The 21,055-nt window shown below is 42.3% G+C and overlaps 1 long non-coding RNA gene across 4 annotated transcripts in view; it reads left to right on the top strand.

Annotated features, from left to right (window-relative positions):
* Positions 1-6,695: 6,695 nt before the first annotated feature.
* The window catches only part of LOC138737743 (uncharacterized), a 57,335-nt gene continuing 42,975 nt past the window's right edge, over positions 6,696-21,055 (top strand). For all 4 annotated transcript variants that reach the window (XR_011341195.1, XR_011341194.1, XR_011341193.1 and 1 more), the window contains exons 1-2: positions 6,696-6,792; positions 8,925-9,044. This is a non-coding gene — a long non-coding RNA (uncharacterized lncRNA). The remainder of the gene's footprint in view (positions 6,793-8,924; positions 9,045-21,055) is intronic.

Genomic DNA, 21,055 nt, shown 5'->3' with positions numbered 1-21,055 from the left:
CAACTAGATGACCTTAGGCTCACCAGTGAGTGTGAGGAGGTTGGTGACAAGACCATAAACATTTCCACAGGACATACCTGCAGGGGATGTAATGAAACACAAGCATTTAGGAAAAAAATTAAAGAAATGGAGATGCAGCTAGATGATCTGAGGCTAATCAGAGAGAGCGAGGAATTTATTGATTCAACACTCAGGGAAGTGCTTACCCCTGGATTGGGAGGGTCAGGAAAGTGGACTACTGTCAGGAGTGGGGCAAAAGTTGCTAGCTCTGTGGAGAGCACCCCAGTGGCTACAGATCTTAGCAACGAATATACAGTATTGGATGAAGTAGGGGGAGATAACCTGCCAGAGGTAGCGCCAAAGGAGACAGTGGTACGGAAGGAGAAGAAGGGGAACAAGGTGGTCATTGGGGACTCCATCGTTAGGGGAACGGACAGAAGATTCTGCGAACCTGACAAGTGTTCCCGTATGGTGTGTTGCCTCCCAGGAGCCAGGGTACGTGACGTCTCGGATAGGGTTCAGAGTATCCTGGGGGGGAAGGAGACCGGCCAGAGGTCCTGATACACGTGGGCACAAATGACGTAGATAGATTGAAGGAGGAGATCCTGAAGAGAGACTACCATGAGCTCGGAAGGAGGTTGAGAAGCAGGACCTCCAGGATTGTAATCTCGGGGCTGCTTCCTGTACTGTGCGAGGGTGGGGGCAAGAATAATAAAATCAAGAGGTTAAATATGTGGCTGAGGGAATGGTGCAGAGTGCAGGGATTCAGGTTCATTGACCATTGGGATCTCTTCTGGGGAAGACGGGACCTATACAGGAGGGATGGTTTACACCTGAATGCGAAGGGGGCCAATATACTGGCAGTTAGGTTTAATAAAGCTGTCGGAGCTGATTTAAACTAATTTGGCAGGGGGAAGGGAACAGGACTGATAGGGAAGTAGATAGGAGAGAGAATATAGGGGTGGTTCCGATAGACGGTGAAACAATAAGGAATAAGGGAGCTAAAAGTGATAGGAGAATAAGAACGAATGCACCAAGAACCAAGGTGGAGGGAGAAAGGAGGTATGGCATCAAGGTATTGTGTATGAATGCAAGGAGTGTAAGGAATAAAATGGATGAGCTTGAGGCGCAAATGGCAATGGGAGGTTATGACATTGTCGGAATAACGGAGACATGGCTGTGGGAAGGGCAGGTTTGGGAAATAACTGTTCCAGGGTACACGTCCTTTAGAAAGGACAGAAAGTTAAGAAGAGGAGGTGGGGTAGCTCTGTTGGTAAGAAATGAGATTCAGGCGTTTGAAAGGAAGGACATTGAAACAGGTGAGGTAGAGTCTGTTTGGATTAAATTAAGAAATTGCAAGGGCAAGAGGAATATAATGGGGGTCATTTACAGGCCTCCGAAAAGTAGCTCAGATATCGGTAGTAGTATAAATCAGGAATTAAGAGTGGCATGTCAAAGTGGTAGCAATACGGTAGTTATGGGGGACTTCAACATGAAGGTGGACTGGGATAATCAGACGGGGGCAGGAACACAAGAGAGCAAGTTTATAGAATGTCTACGAGATACTTTCTTGGAACAGCTAGTAGAGGAACCTATCAGGGGGAAGTCGATTCTAGACTGGGTGCTGTGCAGCGACGCAGACTTAATAAGTGACCTTGATGTAGGGGAGCCATTAGGGAATAGTGACCATGGTATGGTTACTTTTAAGCTGCAATTAGAAAGGGAAATGGAAAGGAAGTCGGAAGCATCTGTATTTCAGTTAAATAAAGGGAATTTTGCAGCTATGAGGGAGGAGCTATCCAAAATAAAATGGGAAGATACACTAGCTGGGAGGACAACTGGAGAAAAATGGCAGGTTTTTATGGACATTTTTCACAGGATTTAGGACAAATTTATTCCAAAGTGGAGGAAAGGCTCTAGGAGATGCAAATGGCAGCCCTGGCTAACTAAGGAAATCAAGTGCATTATCAAATCCAAAGGGAGTAATTATAAGATAGCGAAGCGGAGTGGGAAATTAGAGGATTGGGAAACCTTCAAAGAACATCAGAGGGTAACTCTTCTTTTCTTCCCTTCTTTGGCTTGGCTTCGCGGACGAAGATTTATGGAGGGTAACTAAGAAAGCCATAAGAGACGGGAAAATGAAATACGAGAGGAAATTAGCAGATAATATTGCGGAGGATAGCAAAAGCTTTTTTAAGTATGTGAAGAGGAAGAAATTGGTTCGGTCTAAAATTGGCCCTTTGAAAATGGGCAAGGGTGAAATTATTACCGGAAACAAGGAGATGGCAGAGGAATTTAACAAATACTTTGCAACTGTCTTCACCAAGGAGGATATAGGTTATAGTCAGTTAGGGGGTAGTGGTCATGCGGTACCAAGAGACTTGGGGAACTTTACTGGGGAGGTAGGGGATCTAATGGATATCCGGATCCAGAAGCAGGAGGTTATGAGTAAATTGTTGGGACTGAGGGCTGATAAATCCCCAGGGCCTGATGGGCTGCATCCTAGGGTGCTTAAAGAGGTGGCTATGGAAATTGTGGAGGCACTGGTCGACATTTTCCAAAGTTCCATAGATTCCGGGGAGGTCCCTGAGGATTGGAGAGTGGTTGATGTGGTGCCGCTTTTTAAGAAAGGAGGGAGGGAGAAAGCGGGAAATTATAGACCGGTTAGCCTGACTTCAGTGGTGGGGAAGATATTGGAGTCCATCATAAAAGGAGAAATAGCAGAACACTTAGTCAGTAATAATAGTATAAGGGCTAGTCAGCATGGATTCCTTAAGGGTAAGTCATGCTCGACTAACCTTCTGGAATTTTTTGAGGATGTGACAAAGAGGGTGGACTCGGGAGAGCCAGTGGATGTGGTGTATTTGGACTTCCAGAAGGCCTTTGATAAGGTACCGCACGGGAGTCTAGTGGACAAGATCAGGGAGCATGGTATTGGAGGTAAGGTGCTGACATGGATAGGAAATTGGTTAAGAGATAGGAAACAAAGGGTTGGAGTGAATGGGTCTTTTTCAGAATGGCAGGATGTGACGAGTGGAGTGCCTCAGGGATCGGTGTTGGGTCCTCAGTTGTTTGTAGTTTATGTTGATGATTTGGATGAGGGGATTGTGAATAACATGAGCAAATTTGCAGATGACACTAAACTGGGTGGCGGTGTGGGGTGTGAGGAGGATGTAAGGAAAATGCAGAGGGACTTGGACAGGCTGGAGGAGTGGGCGGCTAAATGGAAGATGAATTTCAATGTGAACAAATGTGAGGTTATTCATTTTAGGGGAAGTAATAGGAAAGCTGAGTATTATTTAAATGGAGACAAGCTAGGGAGTGGGGAAGTGCAAATGGATCTGGGTGTACTTGTTCACTGGTCACTGAAGGCTAGCATGCAGGTTCAGAAAGCTGTGAAGAAGGCAAATGGAATGTTGGCTTTCATAAAGAGGGGATTGGAGTATAGGAACAGAGACGCCCTTCTGCAGTTATGCAGGGCCCTGGTGAGACCCCACCTGGAGTATTGCATCCAGTTCTGGTCTCCAAACTTGAGGAAGGACATACTAGCTATAGAGGGTGTGCAGCGCAGATTTACAAGGTTAGTTCCAGGGATGGCAGGGTTGTCATATGCAGCAAGGCTAGAAAAACTGGACTTGATTCCACTGGAGTTTAGAAGGATGAGGGGGGACATGATTGAGGTATACAAAATCATCAGGGGGATAGACAAGGTGAAGTCTGATTACTTGTTCCCAATGATGGGGGAGACGAGGACTAGAGGGCATAGTTTAAGAATACAGGGTAGGCCCTTTAGGACGGAGATGAGAAAGCATTTTTTTACCCAGAGAAGTGTGAATCTGTGGAATGCTCTGCCACAGAGGGTGGTAGAGGCGGATTCGCTGACTATGTTCAAAAGAGAGTTAGATAAGACTCTTGTGGGTAATGGAGTTAAGGGTTATGGGGATAAGGCTGGAAAGGGGTACTGATGGTAATGATCAGCCATGATCTAAAATGGCGGTGCTGGCCCAACGGGCCAAATGGCCTACTCCAGCTCCTATTGTCTATTGTCTATTGTTTATGAATTTTCACAAGACTTTGGTGCTAAAAGTTAAATGGTTACCACTCAGGAAGGTTCTTATTGGTTTCAGAGAGAGCAATCTGTTGCTCATTGGACACACACAAACTGATTTACTTCCATCAGTTACTTCAGTGTCTTGCCAAAAAAACTTGCCCCATCCGGGTTTTCCAAATGATAATCTCTTTTTCCAGGTCACCACAGAGTTCCTCATGTTTCCCTTATTTCAGGTGAAACACTCTAGCCAGCCATCTCCTCTTGTAAGGACCACAAGGGTTTTCACCAAACTGAACTCAGAATTCACAACCCGACTTCCAAAATGGGTAACTTTATAGCCCTCATCCAAGAAGGATAATGAGGGTTTATTACATTCAATAAAAGATATTCTGTTTGATATTTCTACCTTTCATACAAGAACCAAAGGAGCAAACATTCCTCTTGTGACCACTCCTCTTTAAACCACTCAGACTAATTGTGAGTGGGCTTGGACTTGAAACAAAATGAGGTTACTGGCAGCAGAGTAATTAAATAAAAGGCCTCAAATTACAACTAATTAAATAAAGTAAGGATACAGAATCAGGTGATGTGCTCTAGCTGCATGATGTGGGAGCTGGTGGATCCTGCAGCGGTTCCAAGTGACCACATCTGCACCAAGTGTTGGTTGCTTGAGGAACTCAGGCTCAATGTGGATGACTTGGAAACTGAGCTTCAAACACTGTGACACATCAGGGAGGGGGAGGGTTACCAAGACACTGCATTTCAGGAGGCAGTCACGTTCATTAGTTTAACAGTTTTAGTTTGGGTCTGTGGTCAGGGAGAAGAGGATACGACCTGGGTAGGGCAATCTAAAAGGTAGTTCTGAAGCAGCCTCAGTCCTTGAGCTTGTCCATTAAGTCAGATATTCTTGCTTCCTGTGTTGGTGAGAGTAGAGATTGTAGGAGGGATGAGCAACCTATCTGTGGCCCTATGGTTCAGAGAGCCATAAAGCCAGGGGTGGGGGAGAGAGAAGAGAAATTTGGGATAGTATCATCAGGGAATTGACACAGTTTTCTGAAGTGAGGATTGAGAGTCCCAAAGACTGTGTTTTCTTCCCAGGTTCGGGCCATCTTATCTGACCTGCAGAGGAATTTGAAGTGGGAGGGATAAGACCAGTCATCATAGTCCATGTGGGTACCAATGACATAGGTGCTGCTGAGCAGCCATAGACTAAATTATAAAGCAGGTTTTCTACCTGAGCCATGTACAAATGGAGGAATTAAATGTCTGGCTTAAAGATTTGTGTGGGAGTAGTTGGTTTAATGCATGGAACACTGGTTCCTGATATTGGGGAAGGAAGGAACTGTTCCAATGGGACTAGATCCACATGAACTGTGCTGTGATCAGAATCCTGGAGAATTGCAGAACTAGGCCTGTAAATAGGACTAATCTAACTAGTAAGAGGGTGGTCTCAACAGATTGGAAAAGTATGGATAAAGCTGAAGGGAAGGAAAGCACTGGAGAAGTTTTTGAAGTCTTCAGAATAAAAAAAAGGACAGAAAATTCAGAAAGGGATAAGCATTTAACCTCATGTCACGCTGAGACAAAATGAGAAGCAGGGTGGTGAATACAGGACTGAAGGCAAGTAGTGTACAAAACAAGATAAGAAGAGCTTAAAGTACAGACAAAATTTGGCAGGAACAACATTGTGGGAATAACAGAGTTGTGGCTGAAAGTGGGTGTGATAATACAGATTCTATCACCAATGTGATAGATTGTAGTGTAGGATGACTGTGATTGGCTGAGAGTGTAGCCACACCTACTGGCAGGTCTTAAAGAATTGCTCCTACCCAGACCAGGTCATTCTGGACTGGTCAACCTACTTGTGATATGCTCCTGTCTTTTAGTTAATAAAAGCCTTGGTTTGGATCAATGTCTTTGGTTCTTTCGACGCACAATACAGAGGGTCACCACTGGGAATTACACATCTAAGGATACACATCCTATCAAAACAAAAGAGACCCAGATGAACAGAGGTTTGGGGTGGCTCTGTGGGTAAAAAATGAAATCAAATTCTTAGCAAGAAGGGACGTAGGATCAGAATATGTAGGATCCTTGTGGATAGAGTTGAGAAATGCAAGGGTAAAAATAAATTGTATACAGGCCTCCAAAGAGCAGCCATGATGTGGAGTACAAATTACAACAAGAATTAGAGAAGGTATTAAAAAAAAAGACAATATTACATTGACCACGGGGGATTTGGAAAATTTGAACACTCAGAGAAAGAACTTCTCGGATGCTTCTGAGTAGGCTCAACCACAAAAAGGCAATTCTGGATTGGATGTTGTGCAATGAACAAGATTTGAATAGCGAGCTGGAGGTAAAAAAAATCCTTGGGAGTTCGTGATCATAATATAATAAAATTCTCTCTTCATTTTGAAAGGGAAAAGCTAAAATTGAATGTGTCGGTATTATAGTGGAGTAAATGTAATTAAGAGAGGAGAAGCCCAAAGTTGATTGGAAGTGGAATCCAGGAGGGAAGACAGTGGGATAACAATGGCAGGAGTTTTTAGGAACAGTTTGGAAGTTACATGATCATTTCATCACAAAGAAAAAGAAACATTCTAAAGAGACGATATGGAAACTGTGACTGACACAGGAAGTCAAAGACCACATAAAAGCAAAAATATGAGCACTCAGTGCGGCAAAAGTTAACAGGAAGCCAGAAGATTAAAAATGAACAGAAGGCAACTGAAAAAGCAGTAAGGGAAGAAATATGAAATATGGAGATAAGCCAGCTAATCATGTAAAAGTGAATTAAGATTAAAGTTTATTTCAGAGATATAAAGAATAAAAGTGAGGCAAGAGTGGACAACAGACCACTGGAGAACAATTCTGCAGAAGTGGTAATGGGGAACAAAGAAATAGCAGATGAACTGAATAAGTAGTTTTTTGCCATTCTTCACTGTGACATGCTACAAATTTAAAAATCTAGAGGAAGTGAGTGGAGAGGAGTTTCTGTTACTAAGGAGAATGTGTTTTGGAAGTGAAGGGATTGAAGGTGAATATATCGCTTGAACTCGATGGACTACACCCCAGGGTTCTGAAAGAGGTAGCTGAAGAGATTATGGAGGCATTAGTAATGATCTTTCAAGAGCACTAGAGTCGGGAATTGTTCCAGAGGATGAGAAAATCACCATTGTTACTCCACTCTTTTAGAAGGGAGAGAGGTAAAGGACATTAAATTATAGGCCTCTTAGCATAACTTTAATGGTTGCCAAGATTTTAGAGTCCATTATAGAGGATGAAGTTTCAAGGTAAAATTCTGAGGTCTTTGAAATGACATGATAAAATAGGCCAAAGTCAGCGTGGTTTCCTTCGGGGGAAATCTTGTTGGACAAACCTGTTGGAAGGAGCAGGACAGACAAAGGAGTCAAAGTGTGGGAATAAATGGCGTTGGCTGCCGATGAACAGTGGTATTCCACAGGGGTCAGATTTGGGACTTTTGCTTTTTGTATCCTACGTAAATTATTTAGATGATGGAATTGATGGCCTTATGGCCAAGTTTGAGAATTATATAAAGTTTGGTATAGGGGGAGGGGTTTAGTGCTGAGGAAGTAGGGACTCTGCAGAGGGACTTGGATAGGTTGGGAGAATAGTCAAAGAAGTAGCAGATGGAATACAGCATGTGGAAGATGATGGCGATCCACTTAAGCAGAAGGAATAAAGAAGTAGCCTATTTTCTCACTGGGGAGAGAATTCAGAAAGGGAGAGGGGCCTAAAGTGATTTGCAAGTCTTAGTACAGGATTCCCTAAAGTTTAATTTGCAGGTTGAGTTGATAGTCAGGAAGGCAAATGCAATGTTATCATTCATTTTGACTGGACAAGAATATAAAAGCAAGGATGCAATGCTGAGGCTTTATTAGACATTGGTCAAACCACATTTGGAGCATTGTGAGTAGTTTTGGCCCCATATCTAAGAAAGGATGTATTTGCATTGGAGAGAATCCAGGAGAGGTTTACATGAATGATACTGGGATGAGAGGATTCATGTATGAGGAATTAGGAGTTCGTCGAGGTTTGGTATGACATCGGAAATCCTGGCACAGATGTGTAGTGGAAAGGGTGCTGACTGACTGCATCACAGTCTGGTATGGGGATATCAATACCCCAGAGTGTAAAGCCTTGCAAAAGGCAGTGGACAAAGCCCAGGACATCACAGGCAAAACCCTCCCACCATCAAGAACATCGACAGGGAGCATTGCCGTCGGAGAGCATCATCAATCATCAAGGATACACACCACCCTGCACACACTCTGTTCTTCCTGCTGCCATCAGGAAAGAGGTATAGGTGCCAGAAAATCTGCACCACCAAGTTCAAGAACAGCTGCTACAGACTCCTCAACAATAAACTCAATCAGGGACTCATTTAAGGACTCTTACTTTTGCACTTTACTGTTTGTTTTGTCTTTCTCCACTCTGTATTACACAGTCAGTTTGTTTACATTTCTTTATTTGTTTGCATGTGTATGCTGCGTACAGGATTTTTTTTTTGCCTTATCATTAAGTCATTCTGCCTCACTCACAGAAAAAGTAATCTCAGGATTGTATGTGATGTCATGTATGTACTCTGATAATAAATCTGAAATCTGAAAATCTTCCAGGCTTGGTTAGCAAACACCATGTTAAGCACATTTCTGGACCTTGTAAAAAATCACACTTTTCTCTTCTAAACACATCAAGATTCCTGTCACAATATACAGAGGTCTGCAATACGACTGCACCAATCAACACAGATGTTAATCTCTTTTATAAAATGTATTTATTGTGCGTAAAAAAAAAACAATTTTGTACATTATACCAATGTACATTGTGCTCCTATTTTCTTATTTAGCAGTTAAAACACAGATGGTAATCTCAAGCTTCGCCCTTCAAAATTGTCCGGAGCATCCAAACTGATCATCATCTACTGCAGATGTTTGATGATACATACGTGCACAGTGTGATGAGTCCTGTGAGTTTAATTAATGTAATAGATTTATTATTACCTCCACAGTTCAACGCCTTTGAAAATAGGACCAATGGTTTGGACATTTGCACTTACTGAGCATCAATCATAATGTAGCTGGAGCATCAGAACTCTTTTTCTCTGGCCCATCGTATAATTTGCCAGACTATATTTCATTTCTACTAAAGATGATATAAAATTGGACAAAGAAAACTATTAACAAATAATATATTAATGTGAGAAATTCCCTTCTGTGCCAAGATCAGTTTCAACTCTCCACTTGGATGGGGAACTTAGTTTAAGTGGCTCTAGGCTCCAAACATTTCTACCTTTTATTTAATGAGGAAGGAAATGCATTTGGGACAGACTTTTATTTTCTAAAAACCCCTTTTTCAGCTCATTTGTTTGAGGTGATACAAACTGCCATATCACCTAACCCTCTGTGGTGGAACACAGCATTGCATGTACAGTATACTGTATAGGCTGGCCCACCTCCAACTCTGTAACTCCTCCCTAATAAAGGCTGAGCCACCCTAGTCTCCTCCCTTCATACCACCCTTGGAACCAGGCCACCAGGGTCTGTGTTTTAAGTTTTATGAAAGTTCTTAATCACTCGTTTCATGGTTATGGATCACGCTACACCCTCATACTTTCTGAATTTTATATAAAATTGCTGGAGAAACTCAGCAAATCATGCAACATTCTTTTGGGCTTAATACATTGATGTAGGCATCAGGCCTGAAACATTGGTTCTGTACCTTTATCCGTGCTACATAAAGAATGCTTCATGACTTGCTGAGTTTCTCCAGCAATTTTGTGTGAACTACAATTACAGCATCTGCAGACTTTTTTATTTATCTGGATGCTTTTGGCTTGATAGTCTCTCTGTCCATGTTTATAGCATGTTTCTGCAAGCAGTGGTGATCTCAAATTGGTAAATAGAATGATTTTATACTCTGCTAAGATGAAATTAAATCAACACTTTTGCCTAAAACTTGTTATTTAAAGATTCTGCATTGAATGTCAGTGCTTCTGTGGTAAACTATAAAAGTGCAACCATTTTCAAGTTTTGCAAATTGAAGAATTACTTCTCTGCTCCTTCAAGCTGTAGGTTCATGTCAGATGTATCCTTAGTCAGAGCATTGCCAACTGAAATCGTTGTTCAATTGCAGAAACCTCATTGACCACTCACGAGAGCTCACAGTTCTGCAAGGCACATTTCAATGTGTGGTACTGAAATATCACTGGATTGATAGATGAGAATAAAATGTATTTCTCCTTGTAATACACAGAAAGTGCTGGAGAAGCTCAGCGGGTCATGCAGCATCCATGGAAAGCAAAAGGGAGATGATGTTTCATCAGGAGGGCTTAGAATCTTGCTTCCTACTAATAGTGCTGTGTGAGCTGGGGCTGTGGGGCAGGGGACTACGGTAAGATGTGCCTGGTAACACTGAAGGAGGAGATCCAAGCTGAGAATCACATTCCAACTCCTTGTCTTCTGAAGAGCATTCGGGGATAATGTTTCCTAAGTCAGTGGTTATGAGATCTGTGACATACTGCGGGAAACGCAACAGCCTTGTATCTAAATAGATTGGCTCAAACAAGGCAAAGTCTTCTGAATTGATCTCCTGAACTTCCTAACATTAAAATTATTCCAGCCAGAGACAGCTATATTTTACAACCTCAGCTGTGGGAGATCATATTGGTGCTTCAACAAGGATAATGCTGAAATAAAAGCTGAATGCGTTCAGGGAGGCAGCATCCACAGCGAAGATAGACAACATGACATTTTTTTGACTGTGCACATCTTGTCACCTCGGTAGTTTTGTTGTAAATCAATCAATCCCCTTAAACCCTACTCTGGCAGATTTCCATTCACTAAAATGTGATACAAACTGCCATATCAAAAATTGGCCATGGATCTATTGAACTGACTGGACAAGTATCCACTGCAGCGATTGGTGTAGCCCTATCATTCATCAGAACGCCGCATGTATTAGAACTAGCTTGGCAAAAGGTTATATCTTAGATTGGAGCTTGCAACCTTGACATTACTATTAGTGTTTCTTTAAAACATGTTTTAAACCTTCAGCACAAGCATGAGAATCTGATGAGGAAGTTAATACTGAGGAAAAGAATGACTTGGTCAGCTGATGAAGGATCTGAGGTCCCTGACAACAATTGTAACTTGTGCATTAATCAAAAGATATGACAATATTATAGGAAATAGGTGGTGAGGGTGAAGAGCAGATGAGGAGAGATGATGTGAAGCTCAGTCAATGAAGTGCATTTTAATGAACATGTTTAAGAAGGGAGTTGGGTGGAGGAGAGATTGATTCAGGGAGGAAAGAGGCTACTCAAATAAAAGTGCAAGCAGGTAAGGTAATAAATCCAGTATTTCATCATGCTCCTGATATAGCAAGTAGATGGTGAAAAGACATTGGTGTATCAAGACACTGGCTGTAGGATACCTATTTGCAAACGACATGAGCTGAATCGAGTTGAAACTGGTCCATCTTCGCTGCATGCAGAGAGCTAAATTAATTGACTTTCCAAGGTACTTGGTCAGTGAGGTGTATTGAGGCCTCAGCAGTGACTCGGCCTTGTGCACAGCTGGGCCACACCCCTAAAATAATGCATTTGATAGGAGTCAAAACTGAAGCAAGAATAGGGCCTTGTAACTGGTTTAAAGTGACTTAATTTCAGGGATATTGAAGAATTGTTGAGGTTGCCTTTAATAAATAAATATATCTGATTTAACAGGTAAGAAAATAAAATGAATTAGAATTATGGAGAAAATTTAAAAATTAAAAGAATTAAAAAGGAAAAGAAGAAAAAATAAATGAACCCACTTTATCACTTCCCATTTCATCAATGGTGCTAGGAATCCCCATTTAAACCAGTGGGGTCAATACTTCTGGTATTCGCTGGCGTAAGATCAGAGAAAGTTGTTCCTCAGCAGTGGAGTGGAGAGACTAAAGCAGTGGTTCCCAAACTTTCTCGGGCTGCTGCTGCTTGGCTCCCAGGCCATGTCCCTAGCATGCCTCCTCCCCAACACATACAACAAACACACACCCCTTTCTTGGTATTAGGTCTATCACAAATTTCAAACAGCAATTAATCTAACATATATACAAGCGTATGTATTTCCCAGAAAAAAAAATTGTAAACCTATTTATGTAGTGATATGAAAGGGTAAATTTACATCTCAACTGTAACTACATTGTATTTGGGCCATCAGGAGCTCGAAGGTCATGCAGCCGGGGCAAAAATCAACCATCGAGCCATCGGGAGCTCGATGGGTGGGGGGGCCAGGGCAAGGATCCATGATGGGGCCATCTGGAGCTCGATGGGCGGGCAACCGGAGCAAGGATAAGCCATCAGGAGTTGGATGGATGGGTGGCCAGGGCAAGGTTCAGCTATCGGGCACTCGATCGGTGGTCAGGACAAGGATCAGCCATCGGATGCTGGATGGGAGGGCGGTCAGGGTGAGGATTTGTGATCGGCCCATTGCAAGCTCGATGGGCAGCCAGTTGGGGCCAAAAATAGGGGTAATCAGTATATTTATATGCAATTTAAATGTACCTTTCAACCTGAAATTAATTTGAAATTCTTACAAGCCTGGTGCATTGGACTTTGCAGACGCGAATGTGCTACGTGTCCAGTCCAGAGCACGTCATCAAGAAAGAAACAAACATTCACCCCCCCCTTTCTCATCATCTCCCCCTTGGATCTTTCCACCACCCCCAGGGGGGCAGCAATGCCCACTTTGGGAATCACTAGACTAAAGCATCAGCATCTGCCTCCCATCACATGCCAGCTTATCAATAATTGCATAAGTTCAGGACCTACTCACCTGAGAGTGTTTGAACACTAGTATTTCCTTCAGAAACATCAACCACAGTCAGCTAGGTTCAGTTCAGTATTTTATCATGTGTTCTTCCACTTTAGAACTCCTGGCAGACCACTAATTTTAATTTGATTAATCAACAACATAGCAAAGAAATTCTTGCAGTGGAACTTCCACAGGCAAACTTGCCAGACATCAGAACTATTGAAACCTTCAATGGTGCTCCCTCACTCGCAGCCACTTCCAAACTCCCAGTCCAATACTGTTTTACTCTGTGCTATGAGGTCATAGTAGTAGTGCAGAAGGCTTCACCGTTTGAACTGGAGTCAAGCAGAACTGTGTAACAGCAGTTGTTAATTTTCAATTTTTTTTTGCATTCATCCAAAGGATTATCTGTGACTATCTGTCACATTTCATCAGCCTCAGGCAATAGATGGATGGGAACCTCTTCAATCTCGGCTCTGGAACTATAGTATTCCAATGACGTGCTCCTTTCGCACATACCAAGAAGTTAAAGGAAACAGGAAACAGATTGTTATCAAGTGTATGTCTGCCTGGAGTAAACTCTTAACTATGGGAGATCATGACTTGATTCAGGCATTAATTCGCTGGGAAAGATCATCACTGATGGACAAAGAGCTGGAGAGCATTGAATACTTTGCAACCTTGGTAGTGGCCTGTCGCAGGAGACTAAAGTTGATGAGGGGATCCAGCATTGTGTCTGACGTACCAGTTTTAAGTGATCAATGTCCAATCATTAAGTGTTCAACGTGCACAGCATCAAGATTTTTTTTTAAATCCCGATGCAGAAGCTTGATCCATATATCCTGTTAAGGCTATGAAACTTGGCTCACCTATAACCTTTGCTCTCCTTGTCCAAAAATGTATATGCCTGCCACATTGTGAGCACAGTGAAAATTCGCTGGGCTGATTCCAGGGATGGTAGGCTTGCTGTAGGAGGAAAGATTGAATAAATTCAGAATGTATTCTCCGGATTTTGGAAAATGAGAAGAGATCACACACAAAATCCTGAGTTTTGAAGGCTGGGTACAGGGAGGAATCAAGGACGTGAGTTCACAGTCACAGAATAGAGGGCACTGAAATGAGGAGAAATTTCTGTAGGGCACTACTATTAACCACTGAGACAAGCTGAAGGAGCGATAGGATTTAATATATAGAAGAACCTTGCTGGCCCAGATCCCAGGAATAGCAGCAAGGGAAAGGTGGCTCGACCTTTATGGCCCAGGACCACAGGGGAGGAGTCATAGGGTACGAGTCATCCATGGGCGGGCCAGCTCCATATATACAACCGACAATGATAACTATATACAATGGAGGAAACATATCACCACAATTTCATCATGCAAAGATTAGTGAATCTCGGCACAAGAGGACCTTGAAGGCTCAGTCACTGAGTTCATTCAAAACAGTGATGGATGGATTTCAAAATATTAAAGGAATCAGGGATTACAAGGATCATGCAGGGACATGCCTTGCAACTGGAGCTTGATGAATGGAGTAAGTTTTAGAACATAGAACATTACAACACAGCACAGACCCTTCGGCCCTTAATGTTGTGCTGACCCATATATTCCTAGCCATAAAAAAACTAAGTCCTCCCTTCCCTGTAACCCTCTTCTTTTCTTTCATCCATGTGCCTGTCCAAGAATCTCTCAAATGCCCCTAATGTTTCATCCTCTACCAACACCCTTGGCAAGGCATTCCAGGCACCCAGAGGCAGCACGGTTGGCATCATGGTTAGCGCAACACCGTAACAGCACCAGCAATCGGGACCAGGGTTCGGTCACCATGCCATCTGGAAGGAACCTGCACATTGTCCCTGTGTCTGCATGGGTTTTCCCCCACCACTCAAAACGCACCAGGGGAGTAGGTCAACTCCTGGGTTATTTCTGTGCTGTATTTGTCTAAATCTAAACTCTCTGTGTAAGAAACCTTGCCCCTGATGTCTCCCTTAAACTTTCTTCCCTTCACTTTGTACAGATATCCTCTGGTGTTTGCTACTCCTGCCCTGGGAGAAAATGGCTGGCTGCCTACCTTATCTATACCACTAAGAATCTTGTCAACCTCTATTAAGTCACCTTCCATCCTTCTGCACTGCAAAGAGAAAAGCCCCAGTTCTGATCATTTTCCCTCATAAGACTTATTTTCCAATCCAGGCAACATCCTGGTAAATCTCTGCTGCACCCTCTCCATAACTTCTACATCCTTCTTATAACAACCTGCCTTCTCCTCCTCCTGCTCATTATGTTCTAAAGAGCTAACTAATGAGCCTGAAATACCTCAATACCTCTCCAGAAGGCTGTTGAAATAAATGCAGAGTGTCTTCTGATGTCAACACCAGCATCACTGAAGCAATGTCAGTATGGATGAAAAGTGATTAGCCTGATGATGCCAAGGATTTGGATAACCAGAGAAATTGCTACAGGGATACCCTTAGACTGAATATTAAGTAGTGTGACACAGATACTTGGACGTAACGGGTAGGGTGAGCATGGAGGCCAAGAGAAATTGCAAAAAATAAACATTATTTTATCACTCTGCTCACCCCTCCCACCTCTGCCCACACTTCCCACACTCGGCCAGCCCACCTACCCCAACTCTCCCACCCCTTCCCAGCTTTACCTTCCCATTCAACTCACCTCCCTGCCCCATCTCACCCACCTACTACTCCCACCCCATTCAGCCCTCCCACCCCTACCCAGCCCTTCTACTTACCCCAGCCCTCCTGTCCTTCCCATCGACACCACCTCCCTTCATCTGTGATGACAAAGAATCTGCAATTCAGTGGATAAGAATCTTAATCGTCAGTGCACTAATCTACAACACCCTCCCTATCCATGAAAATCAATGTTAACGTTCATCAACGATGAAGACAATGTCTACTCTTTCTGCAAAAGCATAGCAACTGGAATTTTTTGGGAATCTCAGGATCCCATTGTATATAATGATGTTAGACAGAAACTGAGCTTGTGTGCAAAAGTTCATACACATGGGATGGGTCCCACCCTTCCATTCCCAATGGATCAATTCCTCCCAAAAGGAAAATGCTCTTTAAATATTAAAGCACAAAATAAATCAATCAACAGTGATTGACTGAATGAATATTTTTTTATTACCTCTTTTCATCGAATCCCAGTGTTTTGAAGTATTTAATCTGCATATTTTTTTATTCAATCATGGGCATGAGGGCATTTTCTTGGCAAAGCAGAATTTATTGACCATCTCTAATTACTTGTGTACTGAGTGGTCAGGCATTCATTCAGAAGGCCGTTAAAGATCAAGTGGGTACATTGTTTGGCTAAGGCCAGTCAATGACCTCCCATGAAATATAATAGGGAGTTAGATAGCTTTTTTCAACAAACTACAAACTCACCAAACATGATACTTGCCTTACATTCCAGGTTCATTGAATCACCTGAATTTACTTGTCTGCTCTGGGAAGATTTGAATTCAAGTTGTCAGATCAATTACCCACGCCTCCAGCAACTGATACTGCAGCTTAACTGTGCTTTTGCACCTTATAAGTGTCACATATCTTACCTATAGATAACCTGATAACCTACATGCAATCCCTTTCCTTTATGCTAGTGAAGCTACCACTTCAATTTCAGAAAAAAATGCATCACAGAATGTACAACTAGTTAATCTATATTGGTGATCGTGGTCAATTATTCCCAACAAGAGCGTAATGTTAGGGATCGTGGTTGCAAGGCAACTAGCAATGCCTTACTGTTTGATTATACTTGGCTGCCACCAGCGGCTGACACAGAGCAAGAGACACAGAGTGCAGGTCTGTAATGGAGGCTTGCAGCCTCATGGCATGCCTCATGGTGCTGTTTACAACAATTTTAAAGCAAAGAACATTTTCTTTCATCCACGTGTTGTCTTAAGAACTCACACATATGAACACAAGAGGAAACAAAGGGTGCTGGAATGTTGTCAGTCGGATGCTATAATTAAATAACATCAAAACATTGGAGCAAGAGTAGGCCATTCGGTCCATCAAATCTGCTCGCCATTTGGTCTAACCATGATTAATCCAAATTCAAGATCGAGTTCCTGTATCCTCCGCCATATCTTTTGATCACTTCAGCCATCAATTATATGGATTTTTGTATTGTGAATATATTCAAATATAAAATTAATATATTTATATCTCTTTAATTCAATTTTATATACCATGTTATAAAGTACCTGTTTGGCTGCAGTAAGAATTTTAGTGCATATGTACATTGCATAATGTGTATGATATTAAATCCTTGTCACCCTCGAGTTTTACAACTAAATCTCCTATTAATATAGCCCTGCTACATTTTTACTTCCACCGCCCCACGCAGAAGGGTAGCACGGTTGACGTAGCGGTTAGCGCAATGCTATTACAGTGCCAGCAATCGGGACTGGGGTTCAAATCCCACGCTGTCTATAAGGAGTGTGTACGTACTCTCCAAATTTTCCCTAGGGCTCAGGTTTCTACCCACCAGTCAAAATGTACAAGGGTTGTAGGTTAATTGAGTGTAATTGGGTAGCATAGATTCATGGGTAGAAATGGCCTGTTATCATGACTCAATGTCTAAATTTTAAAAAGATTAAAAGAACCACCAATTGTGCCATGAACGTGGTTGCTGTTGTCCTAATAAGCCATCTCCTCCAACAATATCCAAAAAGGTAAAGAGAATAGATGTCTACCAGTTATATCGACACTATCTGTCTTCTTTTCCCCAATGCCTTCCTGCCTGTCCGTTCTCCTGCAGCAGTAGGACCAGTAATCCACATATATCTCAGCATGGTTGATACTCCTTGATGAATATACCTGCAGTTCTAGCTCTGTAATGCACTCAGCCAATGTTGCAGCGGAATATACTCCCTTTGCACATGGCCATTACAGATACCTGATCTGCACATAGCAGAGGAGGAGCATGTCCTGGATATGTCAAGTCAAGTGAAGTTAAGTCAATTTTATTGTCATCAGATTGTACAAGTAGAACTAGACGTAACTCACATAGAGACAAACAATGCATATGCAGGACAAGTATTTTATCTATACAAATGAATAAATAAATATTGTTTTGTACATATGAGAGTCTCAGATGGTTAGTGGGAACAGTTCCTTTGGTCATTCAGCATTCTCATTGCCCATGGGAGAAGCTGTTCCTCACTCTGGTGGTGCTGGCTCTGATACTCCTGTATCTCTTCCCCGATGGAAGCAGGTGACAGATGCTGTGTGCAGAGTGGAAGGTATCCTCAATAATTTTGTGATCCCAGTAGATGATGTTAATGGGGGGAAGGAGTCACCAGTGATCCTCTCTGCTGCATTCATGATCCTGTGGATTGACCTCCAATCTATTTCTCTACAGAAACTGTGCTACACTGTGATGCAGCTGGCCAGGATGTTCTTGATTCAGCTCCTATAAAAGGTTGACATAGTGGTGGGTGGTGGTCTTGCCCACTGCAGTCTTCTCAGCAAGTGGGGTCACTGTTGCAGCTTTCTGACAAGAGAGGAGATGTTGAGTGTCCATGATAGGTCGCTAGTTAAGTGAACTCCAAGAAACTTGGTGCTCTCCACTTTCTCAACCATAGAATTAATGTGGTGGTTCTTGAAGTGTAGTGGAGGGTCCTCCTAAAATCCATGATCATCTCCTTCACCTTTTCCATGCAGAGATTCAGGTTGTTACTCCTGTGCCATTTCATTAGTTTTTCCACCTCTTCTCTGCAGTGTTGTTGATGATACCAACCACTGTCCTGTCATCTGCAAACTTGATGATACTTGATTAGTCATGGGTCAGTAGCGTGAACAGGAGCAGGCTGAACAGACAGCCCTAAGGTGTTCGAGTGCTCAGCTTGACAGTGTTCGATGCCCTGCTACCAACCCAAACAGACTTCTCCTGCCATGACTTACCCTTTAATTATCTTAAATTAAAGATTATAATTAGATTGACTCTATTTTGTTGTCAAGATTACCACGCATATTCAAATTCTCTGCTAGAGTTGATGACCTGATTCTTGCTTCCACCACCATCCACCCACACCTCCACCTTCTGCCATATAATCCTTTGTGATTCAGAACATCTGCTTCAACCGTGCAGCTGGTCTCCGAGATATCCCAGCTCCCTTGCAGATCCTCCTCCCCTCACTGCTTCCATGCATCACTGGTGAAGGGGGTCTGTGTTAACCACAAGAAAAAATAACCACATCTGGATATCAACTGGTTAAGGAGAGATAGTGAAGACCCACAGTCATTGCAGTCACACCAGACAGTGCGAGATTTATTTTGCATTGTTCTGGTCTCTTCCAATTCTTCATGACTTGTTAGCCTGGACCAAGTGAAAAGCAGACCAAAACATAGAATTGGAAAGAAGAAACAGAATGAATAAGAATAAAAGCTATTTATAAGCATCAGTATTCTTGAAATGTTATTTCAATTAAGATGCTTGTTGTTGAAATGCATCTAAAGGCAAAATTGAAGATTAAGTTCATATAGCTGACCAAGCCACTTTTGGAAGGAAGGCAATTTTCAACTGGTTCCACCCAGTTCCATTAGTCTCTATGCATGTTCCCTTATGTCTGCCAATTATTGCTGCAAACCACCTCAAGAGATATGGGATTTATTTCTCATGACCTAATGAAGTAGAGGCAGGGTGGTCTCATATCACAGGCTCGAATTCAATCTTTGAAAGGCAGCAAAGTTTACAAAAGATTTATTTTAAAATAAAACACACAGCCAAAGGAAAGAAACTGAAAAATAAGAAAAGAACTAAAATTACTAGAAATATGAACTAAGTAAAAATGAACATTAGATCTATCCAGCAGTTACCAATATGTGTCGAAAGAGAAATGGAGTTAATGTTTTAGATTGATGATTTTTACAACTTTTCATCTGAACTAGAAAAAGTTAGAAAACAAGCATGCTTTAAGTTGCAGAAATGTGTGTATGTGTTTGCTCATGCTTGTGTTTGCGCACATGTGTATGTGTTTGTGCATGTGTGTGTTGCACACACGTGTGAGTTTGCACGTGTTTGTGTGTGTTTCTGCTGCACATGTGGGTGCAAGAGCATGTGTGCAGAGGGCAATTGATGGTGGAGGGATTCAAGATTTAGATTGTTGTCCTGCCTGCAAGATGCACAAAAATTGTTACATTGTCCTGCAAGGGAAAGCAGGAGAAAACAAAGAGAATAGAGAAACACAAAGCTTCAGATAGAATGTAGAAAATAGAACGTAGAACAACGCAACACAGTTCAGGCCTTTTAACCCACCCTGACCAAAGCAAAAAACTGCTGAAGGAACTGAATAGGTCAGAGAGTTTTCATGAGTAGAAGCAGTTATTCAATGCTTTGGGTCAGGACTCTTTCTCAAGACCTACCTTGACAAATGGACCCAAACCAAAATGTTGACTGACCATTTCTGCCCATGGATGCTGCCTGACCTGTTCTTCCCAAAACTCATTGTTAGAATAAAAAGAATGCCTGTGATAGAAATCAGATTTTTTTTTAACCACTTTTTGTTTTTATTTCAAATTTTCAGCATCTGCAGGTTTAAAAATACATTTCGACGCATGTGGACAATCAGAGTTCAGTGGATGGTGAACCCTTGCTGTTCTTTGTCCTTAATATTTTAGGAGACAAGACCATTGGGGACAGTTGTCAAAGTAGCATGTATTTCTTTCAATGATTTGAGAATTCAAGGCAAGGGAATGGATGCAAAAGAGGAATCAAAGCACAAGGTCAATCAGCCATGATCCCTGCTGATTGGCCGGAGCAAGTTTGAGGGGCTGTGGCCAGTTCTTGTTCCTTTTTCGTTACATTCTTTTGATATTAATAGGTGTTCAGCCGGCTGAATGAGTGTAGTGGAGGATTTCTAATTGCAATGATCAGCCTGGGGAAGGTGCAAAAAAAGGAGATTAACAAAAACAGGGGAGATGGAAAACTATCATGATGGTGGGATACAGATAAAAGAGAGTACTGGAAATGCTCAGCAGGTCAGGCAGCCCCTGTGGAGAGAAAAATAACATTTCCTCTGAACTGGCCAGCAGCTGATGTTGAATCGCAAGGGCTCTAATGCACCTTGTCAGATGATGACATGCTGTTCCCCAAGCTTACATTAGGGTTTGCTGGAACAAGCCAAAGACAGGGGTCAGAGCAGAAATGGGATC

This window comes from Narcine bancroftii, chromosome 6 (genome assembly GCF_036971445.1).
Source record: "Narcine bancroftii isolate sNarBan1 chromosome 6, sNarBan1.hap1, whole genome shotgun sequence".
NCBI classification, from domain to species: domain Eukaryota; kingdom Metazoa; phylum Chordata; class Chondrichthyes; order Torpediniformes; family Narcinidae; genus Narcine; species Narcine bancroftii.
Note: the sequence above shows the minus strand (reverse complement) of the source record. Positions and strands in the feature narration are given on the sequence as shown.